The sequence below is a fragment of the Paramisgurnus dabryanus genome, chromosome 10, assembly GCF_030506205.2.
Source record: "Paramisgurnus dabryanus chromosome 10, PD_genome_1.1, whole genome shotgun sequence".
NCBI lineage: Eukaryota > Metazoa > Chordata > Actinopteri > Cypriniformes > Cobitidae > Paramisgurnus > Paramisgurnus dabryanus.
The window spans coordinates 19,003,021-19,013,185 of record NC_133346.1 but is presented as its reverse complement, the minus strand read 5'-3'; positions in this window follow the sequence as shown (position 1 = coordinate 19,013,185).

Sequence of the window (10,165 nt, the reverse complement as noted above, 5' to 3'; positions counted from 1 at the left end):
GTTGTGGGCAGAGGTGTGATAAAAGCTAAACTGTCAGCAGAAAACCAGCAGGCTGTGTGTATCTCTGTGACTTACTACTGATATAATTCATGTTTAAGGTGCAGTGCAAAAACATTTTGTGTGCAGCACTGAAGTACAGCTGTTACAGGGTTGACACAAAGCTTTTTTGTAAAAGAAAAATGTAGGTGATTAATGTTTTATTATCATTAAGAATGGTAATTTGTTTACTGATACAAAATGATCTAGGACAAACCGCCCCCCATATGTTTGTATCCCATATGTAGCCACTGGAAGATGGGTACCTAAAGGAACCGAAATCTCACGTCTTGTATGTTTTTCATTCTTATCTCTCTAAAAACAAGACAGAAGACAAATGTGCCTATAACAAGCAGGAACTCAACATCTATGCTACCATCTGTAATGTTCATAAATCAAGCCGTAAATGCTGGAGAAAATAACTGAAAACCATTCAGATGGAACGTGAAACTTAGTGGAACTTAACTGAATGAAAATATAAGTTAAAGATATTTGATGATTTCTATTTGTTGTAGTTCTCCCACCAAAATTGTTCTGGAAGATGATGTCATTAAACAATACACAATGAAAAATTATTTGTTGGTTCAACTTAAAAAAAGTTGATTAAAATGTTGCTTAAAATGTTGAGTTGATTTGACTTATAAATATTAGTTGACTTAAAAAGTATTATCAACTAATATTTTTAAGTTGAATTAACACAAAATGTGTAAGGCAACCAGGTAACTTATTTTTTTAAGTTGAACTAACAATGTATTTTTACAGTGTATTTTTTGTTAAAGTGATATAAATAGAAATGGATGCTATGGACATACAGTAGGAAATAAAAAACATTGATTACTAATTAAAACAATATTGTAAAGATTGTTGGGTTGTTTAAACATTTGAATAATAATATTAAGAAAAATCTAATACATGGCTTAATAAATTGGCTTTTTTAAATTTAGAAATCTGGGAACATGGTACAAATTCTTTTACATTAAAATATGGACTTTTTGTAAAATTCTGTGAGATTCAGTCTGAGTTTTCCTTTTATTGTGTTAAAACTAAAATAGTACAGACATTAAGGGGACGTAAATATATTGCATAGACCCTATACGCTGTAAAAAAAACTTCAACATTTAAGCAACTTCAGCCTACTATTTAAGTTTTGACTTGAGATATGTTGACATAACTTACAAAAACAAGTTGAAATTGTTATGTTAATACACTGAAAAAAAAACTTTTGGACACCAGTTGCACATGATTGAATTACGTTTTCCTAAAATTAAATTAACATTAGAGAATCAAGAAAACTTGATTCAACAATGTTGAACTTGTGTACATAATTGAATTACATAGTAACAACTTAATTTTACCGAGCCCCTACGGTGACATTGGAGTAAAAAAACTTTTGCATGCGCACATGAAACTTTCACTTTCACGTGTGCGAGCGCGAAACTAAACTTTATAGATTTGATATCATTTTTAACAGTGTTTCATAACACACCCAAGTTTAAGGTGTTAGGAATTTTAATTCAACTAAATTGAATTTTTTTGTTTCTGTTTTTTGTTAGGCTATATATGAGTTAAAATGCAACCAAAACCAAACCAGAAACTCTACAAAAAATTATCGGTGATTTCCTTTCCATTGGCCTGCGTTGTTGGCTTGCCACATCAATGCAAAGAAAATATTTATGCTTTTTTTAAAGCTTTCTGTTTTAGTTATATATTGTAGCACTAAAATGCAACCAAAACCAAACCAGAAACTCTAAAAAATATTATCAGTGATTTCCCTACCATTCGCTTGTTATCAGGCCTGGCTCTACCAATATTTTGGCCAAAAATGTGTAATGTTATACTATGTTAACAGACGTGAGAATAATCTTTAAGAACAAATCAAAAGTTACTGAATTAATCCAAGATCTGTTAAGGCAGGGGTGTCAAACTCAATTTCATCCCGGGCCACATCAGCATTACGGTTAATCTCAAAGGGCCGGTTGTATTTGAATGACTATATGAATGTATCAACTCTTTTATTACGTTACATTGCATAGTTTTCTCTGCATTTGCTTACTATTGGTTTTTTTAAATACCTCAATTAATATCTAGCTTTGAAAGTAGAAGCCCAGGCAAATAATGACAAAGTGTATAGAGTACAGAATAGATTATTTAAAAAATAATTGTGGTAACAAAAACACATGTAGTATGTGAGTGCACTCAAAATGTTCTGTTATCCTTCATTGTGCAGGTCAGAAAATGAGAGGCATTTTAAGATACTAATAAAGAGTTTTACAATCTCCACCACAATAGGCCTATGCATTTATTAGACACATATACTCTGGCTTGTCATTTCTTGCCCTCTTTAAAAAAAGCTGTGATTTTTTTTTACCTGGCTTTGAGTGTCTGACTGATTGACTGACGTCTCATGAGTTCAGTGTTGTAGGCTACAGATCAATAGTTTCAATCGTTTATTAAACGTAATCGGTTCAGATGAGTCATTAGTTCGCGTATTTAGCGGGAATAGACGCGTTGTAAACTAATCCCAGCTGGACATCGCGAAACATTTCTGTACACGAGACGGAAAACATTTTCTCGCTGGATCCGCGTGAGCGTGCACGAGAGAGGGAGAGAAAGAACGAGCAGATACTGTCCGTTTCCAAAGGCTGCAGCCTGCGGAGGTCGCATAGGCAGCGTCATCAAGCCTGGTTTATTCAAGTTAACTCACCATTACATTCGCAAGTCATACGCATATTACAACAATTTACTATAAACAAAAAATTATATTTAACTTTATAATTGCTAATATTCTGAAACAAGACAGTCTTGATGACGTATGCAGCCTGGATATGCGACTTCCGGAGGCTGCAGCGTTCGCATTCAGACACGCCCACTCTAGTAGTGTGCGCGTGCGGGGCACTGCTCGTTCTCTCTCATGCAATCATCAACATTATCACTATAATTACATTACAAAAAGACTTATATGAAGAAAAAAAAAGAATATATGATATTAAAACTATATGATATTACACATAACTGTATAGAAATGTGAGATTAACCCCCCCAATCCGACCGGCCCACCTGGATTATCACTTGCCCCACCATATATCACATATCTGGAACCTGGTTGTTATATTACTTGATACATCAATGCAAAGAAAATATTTATGCATTGCTTTAAAAGGCAACCAAAACCAAACCAGAAACTCTACAAAAAATGATCGGTGATTTCCAGTCGTCTGCTTTGTTATATGGCTTGTCACATCAATGCAAAGAAAATATTTATTTATGCATTTTTTATGCTTTCTATTTTAGTTATATATTGTAGCATTAAAATCCACCCAGAAACTCTACAAAAAAATTATCGGTGATTTCAGTCGTCTGCTTTGTTATATTTCTTGTCATGTCTATGCATAGAAAATATTTCGGCATAGTGCTGGGCAAAGATTAATCGCATACAAAATAAAAGTGATTTTTGGCATAATATATGAGTGTGTGCTGTGTGTAATTGTTATGTGAATAAATAAATACACACACATTCACAAAAACATGTACATGTCTATATATTTATTTATATTTTTTATAATATTACATATAAATTATTTTTTTTAAATATATAAATAAAACAATTCTAAAAATGAATATATTTATGTGTTTGTGGTTAAATATACATAATAGTTATACACAGTACACACATATATTATGCAAAAAAAATCACTTTTATTTTGTATGCGATTAATCACGATTAATCTTTGCCCAGCACTAATTTTTACATAACACAAATCAACTAAAATGCACTGTATTGATGCACTTTAGACTCTTGTATCTCATGCATCAGAAGTGGGAAATACCTGTTAGTGATTTTAAAAATCATCCATGCCCAACCATAAACAAATTAACGTTAGGGAGTTTCCATCATGTGCTTTGTCCTTGCAGTAGAATAGGTTCTTTATAAAAAGCTTCAGTGCACAAACATAAAAAACCGATTCAAAACAGGAAGAAGATCAAACATTAAGCGCGTTTTTATCGACCGAACATCCCATAGACCGTGGTAAACTGTCAATGCCCATTTGATCTCAAAAACACCATAAGTGTGCTGGGAATATACTGCTTATCTGGACAGAAAGATCAAGAAAATCTTGCATATTTGGCAGGCGGGCATGACTTTAAAAAAATGTCCCCCGCATTATATAACCTGGCACTCAAAAGGGGATTTCTGGAGGGATGGTCAGATTCTAATCAGTAAAGATTACTCGCTAGTTAATATTTATCTCTAGCTTGGTGTTATCTCTGTGCAGGGTGTATAAACCTTTAAACAACATCATGCCATTGTAACTTGTATAGTATAACTGTTCCTGTAGAATTGGTGCATCATTGTGTTAGCAGCACAAAATACTGATAAAAATGTAATGTGTTGTACGTTGCACAAATGTTTTTTGCCGACAAATGTCATGCATGTTCCTGTGAGTGATTTAAGTGTGCGAGTATTGCATGTGAAAGACAGGAAACAATTATAGCAATCTTTAGCTTAAGGGCATCATAACAATGCCAACCAAACCCGACAGATTTCTGCAATGTGTTTATCTTGTACCGGTCCACAGAGATCTGGCAAGAGTGCAGCCTGACTGCGGGAAGTGCCATGACTTTTTTGTTATTAAAGAAGAGCAAACCCGATCCTCGTGTTTGAACAAGAGCCGTTGTGACGTACGTGGGCGAGTGAAAGTTGATCTTTGCCTTTCATCGTGAAGAAAATGAGTTTAACTATCAAATGAATTGATCGCGTCTTGTTTTTACAGCCTCCTGTAAGTTAAACAACTTTAGGCCAATTACTAACCACAAATATTTCATAAAGCACGTTTAGACATTACATAACACTGGAAGACATGTGAAACACGGTCGATGAATAAGACTGCTGATATGTCATACAAAACAAATATTGTATAAGTGGTGACTGTTGTAATATAATACTTAATCGCCAAACGATTTGGAGGGGAAAAGGAAACCTTAGGATCCGAAACCTTGGTTCCTTGCAAATGTTTGTCAATTACAAAAGTGCTTTTCACAATTTTGCATTGTTGCAAAACAGCAAAGACTTTCTCAGTGTCACGAAAGCCACTCGACATTGTTTTATGCTATGTAACGCAGGCTTTCTAAATAGTTAATAGTTTCCTTATTAATTAAATTTTTTTATGATGACCCATGAAGAAGTGTCATAAAGATATGATTGTGGTTTAACTCGAGTTCATAAGACTTGAATTAGCCTTGATTTTCCTCCTTATCAGACAATGCAGCCTGATTACATCCGGACCTCAAGTTGCTGTTGCCAGTATGGAAGCGAGAACGGAAGTGAGAAATTATCCTTCATTTACAACCCTGAACTGATCAATGAGTAGCGAATATAGCTGTCATTACGAATGAAACTTGCCCGAGGATCAAAGTCTGATCTTCTTCTCATGCTTCATTAGGACTACTCTCAGATCATCTACATCACATTCAACAGATTCAAAAGAAGGAAAACCTGGTTGGCGTGTGGAGGCTACGACCCTCATAAGGATTTTAATCCAGACATGAGCTGTTTTTAAAAACGCAAACTTTCGTTCAGCACTATTAACGCTTGTCTGAGGTCTTCAGAGATCTTCTGGATGCATTCCAAGCATATATTTAGCATTCGCACGTTGATGCATGCCTGAAATACAGTATGGCCAACATCGAATGCTTATCTATAAATAATATGATTCACACTCCAGCTGCACCGAAGAGGTCAGAAATATGCAGAAAATATCCTTGTTAAGTGAGAGATAATTTAAAGCCAGGCAATGTAACACAATTAAAGGATATACATATTTTCCGCCTATTACGTGGCTATGTCCACACGAGTAAATGTGTGCACAAAATATTAATAATTGTTATAGGTTTTTTTGTAAGAACTCAAAAGCTGGAACAAAGAACAAAAATGATCTCTAGTGGCTTTATTCTGTGTTCATAGATAATTACTGGTATTTTGCGATGACAACCTGTGACCTCAAAGCTGTTCATGTTGAACCCTTACAACATTAAAATTCATTTGAATGCTTTTGCTAAATATTGCAGAACACAGAAAGTGCATCAGATGACAATAATAACATACTGGAAGTTCTTCCGTGTGAGGTTGCACCGGTCATCTGGAACAAGTCGTAGCGCTCAGACAACACCCAGTACACATGTAATTACGAACTCTGAGAGGACGTGAACACTTCCGTCGCGTTGCAATCTTGTAATTACGGTAATTACGATATGGCGTGAATGTAGTTGTAAAGGCCAGTACACATCGTGCCTGAATTTGGCCAGATTTTCCTCCTTAAGCTAGGACCATACCAATCTTATCAGATTTTCAAAATTTGAAAGACCACAAACTTCTACACAATGCGTCGTGACTTAAGGTAGGACCAGACCAAAAGATTGTTTAAACCTTGTCATATTTTCAAAATGTCAGAGACCACAAACATGCTGAAAAAAACCTACGATTTACCAGTTGTGTTCCTATAGTGTGTGGATTGCCGCTATGTGGTCGTCACAGCACACCACACATCTTTAATTTCCTTTCACAAACAATACAAGTCTCGATGGACAACACAGGAAATCTTCAATAGTCTGAGATAATCGGTTCAATAACGAAGACAATCAGGACTTCACCTAGAATTGTCGTAAGATGGAAAATCGTCCCAAATTCAGCCCGATAGTTTTTTGGTATGTGCCGGTCTTAAAAGGACATTCCACTTTTATTGTAAATTGTTCATTTTCCAGCTCCCCTAGAGTTAAACATTTGATTTTTACCGTTTTGGAATCCATTCAGCCGATCTTCGGGTCTGGTGGTACCACTTTTAGCATAGCTTAGCACAATCCATTGAATCTGATTAGACCATTAGCATCGCGCTAAAAAATGACCAAAGAGTTTTGATATTTTTTCTATTTAAAACTTAACTCTTCTGTAGTTACATCGTGTACTAAGACCGACAGAAAATTAAAAGCTGCGATATGGCTAGGAACTATAACTGGCGTAATAATCAGTGACTTTGCTGATGTAACATGGCTGCAGCAGGCGTAGTGATATTACGCACTGCCTGAAAATAGTCCTCTGCTAATGAAAGTAGCCAAGGGGACTATTTCCAGGCAGTGCGTAATATCACTACGCCTGCTGCAGCCATGTTACAGCAGCAAAATCCATGATTATTACGCCAGAATGAGAGTATAGTTCCTAACCATATCTGCCTAGAAAATCACAACTTTTTTTGTCGGACTTAGTACACGATGTAACTACAGAAGAGTCAAGTTTTAAATAGAAAAAATATTGAAACTCTTTTTTATAGCAATGCTAATGGTCTAATCAGATTCAATGGATTATGCTAATCTACGCTAAAAGTGCTAGCGCCAGATCAGCTGAATGGATTCCAAAATGGTAAAAATCTAGTGTTTAACTCTAGGGGATCTGGAAAATGAGCATATTTTCAAAAAAAGTGAAATGTCCCTTTAACGAGAAGTCCCAGTTATGGTTCTATACAGCACAGTATGGTTCTACACCGGTGCTACACAGGTACTTCATATGCTATTTGGCACTTAAAATGGTTCCCAAATGATTACGAGCCAGTGAACTGGTGAACCACTTTTAGTGCTATTAAGCCCTGTTTGACGTCACAGACAATATGTCTATAATTTTTTACAGTCTATGGGTTGAACCGATTATCTTATCAGATTTTCCTGTGGTGTGTGGCGTGTTTAGAGCATCTGAATCTGTTTGGACATTTTTATGCCCGTCGTGTTTGTTTACTGTGAAGTCACATTTGACCACGAGAGACATTACAAGATTAACGCGAGATTTCTGTCGAGGGTCGATGAGAGAGTTGTTTGTAGACTTAAAGGAATTTGAAGATGTGTGGTATGCTGTGATGACCACTATCCACACACTATAGGAACAAAACTGGTAATTCGTAGATTTTTTTCAGCATGTTTGTGGTCTCTGACATTTTGAAAATATGACAAGGTTTAAAAAATATTTTGGTCTGGTCCTACCTTAAGTCACGACGCATTGTAACAAGTTCAAAGTTAAAAAAAGATGAACATGCATTAGATTTTACCGTAAAAAAAATCCGTAGAAATTACAGTGTTTTTGCAGGTGGTTGCCTGTAACGTACTGTAGTGATATTACGCACTGCCCGAAAATAGTCCCCTGCTATTGAAAGTAACCAAGGGGACTATTTTCGGGCAGTGCGTAATTTCACTACTCCTGCTGCAGCCATGTTACAGCAGCAAAGTCCTCACTGTAAAAAAATTCAGTAGAAATTTCAATGTTATTGCAGCTGGGTTGCCGGTAACTTACCGTTGATTTAAATTATGTTATTTACTGGCAAGAGTTTGTTCAAAGTTTTCTGTCGATCTTAGTACACGATGTAACTACAGAAGAGTCAAGTTTTAAATAGGAAAAATATCAAAACTCTTTGGTTACTTTTGAGTGCGATGCTAATGGTCTAATCAGATTCAATGGATTTTGCTAAGCTACACTGTAAAAAAATTCAGTAGAAATTGCAGCTGGGTTGCCGGTAACTTAACGTAGATTTAAATTTATGTTTTTTACTGGCAACATTTTGTTCAATGTTAATGATGTTAAATGAACATTAAACATTACAAGTCTTTGTCTTTCAAAGTAAAAAAAAAAACAAACAGCATCCAGCAAAACATTCTGGGAAACAAAATCTGAAGCAAAAAACTGAAAAAGGTTGATGATGATTTCTGGTTCCCAGAATGCTTTGCACGAGGCTGTTATTTTATAGTTTTATTTTGTAAAGATAGAGACTTGTTAATATTTAAAATGTATTTAACTTCGAACAAACTCTTGCTTGTAAATAACATACATTTAAATCTACGGTAAATTACCGGCAACCCAGCTGCGATAACATTGTAATTTCTACGGAACTTTTTTACAGTAAATTTAATTTTTTATATGTAATTAATTATGCAAATGTATATTGAATGTATATATAAGTAGACTCTTAATTGTGCTGGGTTATTTTTAACCCAATGATGGATAAATATTGGACAGAACACATGTTGGGTTATAATAAACCAAGGATGGGTTGTTGTTAAATCAAAATTGATTGAAACATTAAAACAACCCAGCATAGGTTTATTTAATAACCCAACATGTGTTCCGTCCGATATAATTTTATTTATTTTCCTGGGTTGTTTCAAACAAAAATGCTGGGTTATTTTATCCCAATGGCTGGGTTGGTCTCTTTCTGAACCACTGCTGGCCTGAAAATAACCCAGGATTTTTAAGAGTCTGAAGCAATAAAACAAATCATTTTTTGTTTGAATGATTACAAAACAATCCCATAGATTTACAATAAAAGAGGGACTTTCATATCACTTTCAAAACATGCAGCGTTTGTGTTAAACCCATGGTTGTGCCAAACATTAACAAACCTAACCATTGGGTTAAACAAACCTTGGAATTTTGAGAATAATTCACTAGCAGGTACCAAAGCAACCACCCTAGACTTTATATTGCACTTTAATGAACATGCATGAGATGTCTTTCCTCCAGCATGCTGAAAGCCAATACATTTCGATATTGGAATCCACCTAGAACTCACAAACACACACATATTCATAATAGTACATTCGTCAATCAAACAATGTGAGGAATCACAATTTCCTGCCTATGATATTATGTTAATATGTTACACAAATGAGTCGTAAATAGATTAATAATCAGTCCTAATTTACTGCATGCCAACAAATCATACAGTATATTACTACATATCCAGATCAACCAATCTATATATCTATCGATCAATCTACAAGCTACTGCATAAACGGTCATAAAATCTGATCCGATCATGCGGTATGTCATAAAGCACAGTATGTTAAATACCTCTTAATAGATTTTTATGTTTTTATTGAACACCCTGTATAAACTTTCACAGCGCAGGGTGGCCAAAATGTGTGAACTTTAGCAGACATATCTGTCCTGTCAAGGTGGTATCAGGCAGAGCTGCCAAAATCAATAGTTTTTGTTTTCATCTGTACAGTATGTCCAAGCTATCCAGAAAATGGCATACGCTAATAGGTCTATAATTTCACTGTGTTTTGTTTCCCATCAGCGAGTGACATTGATAAG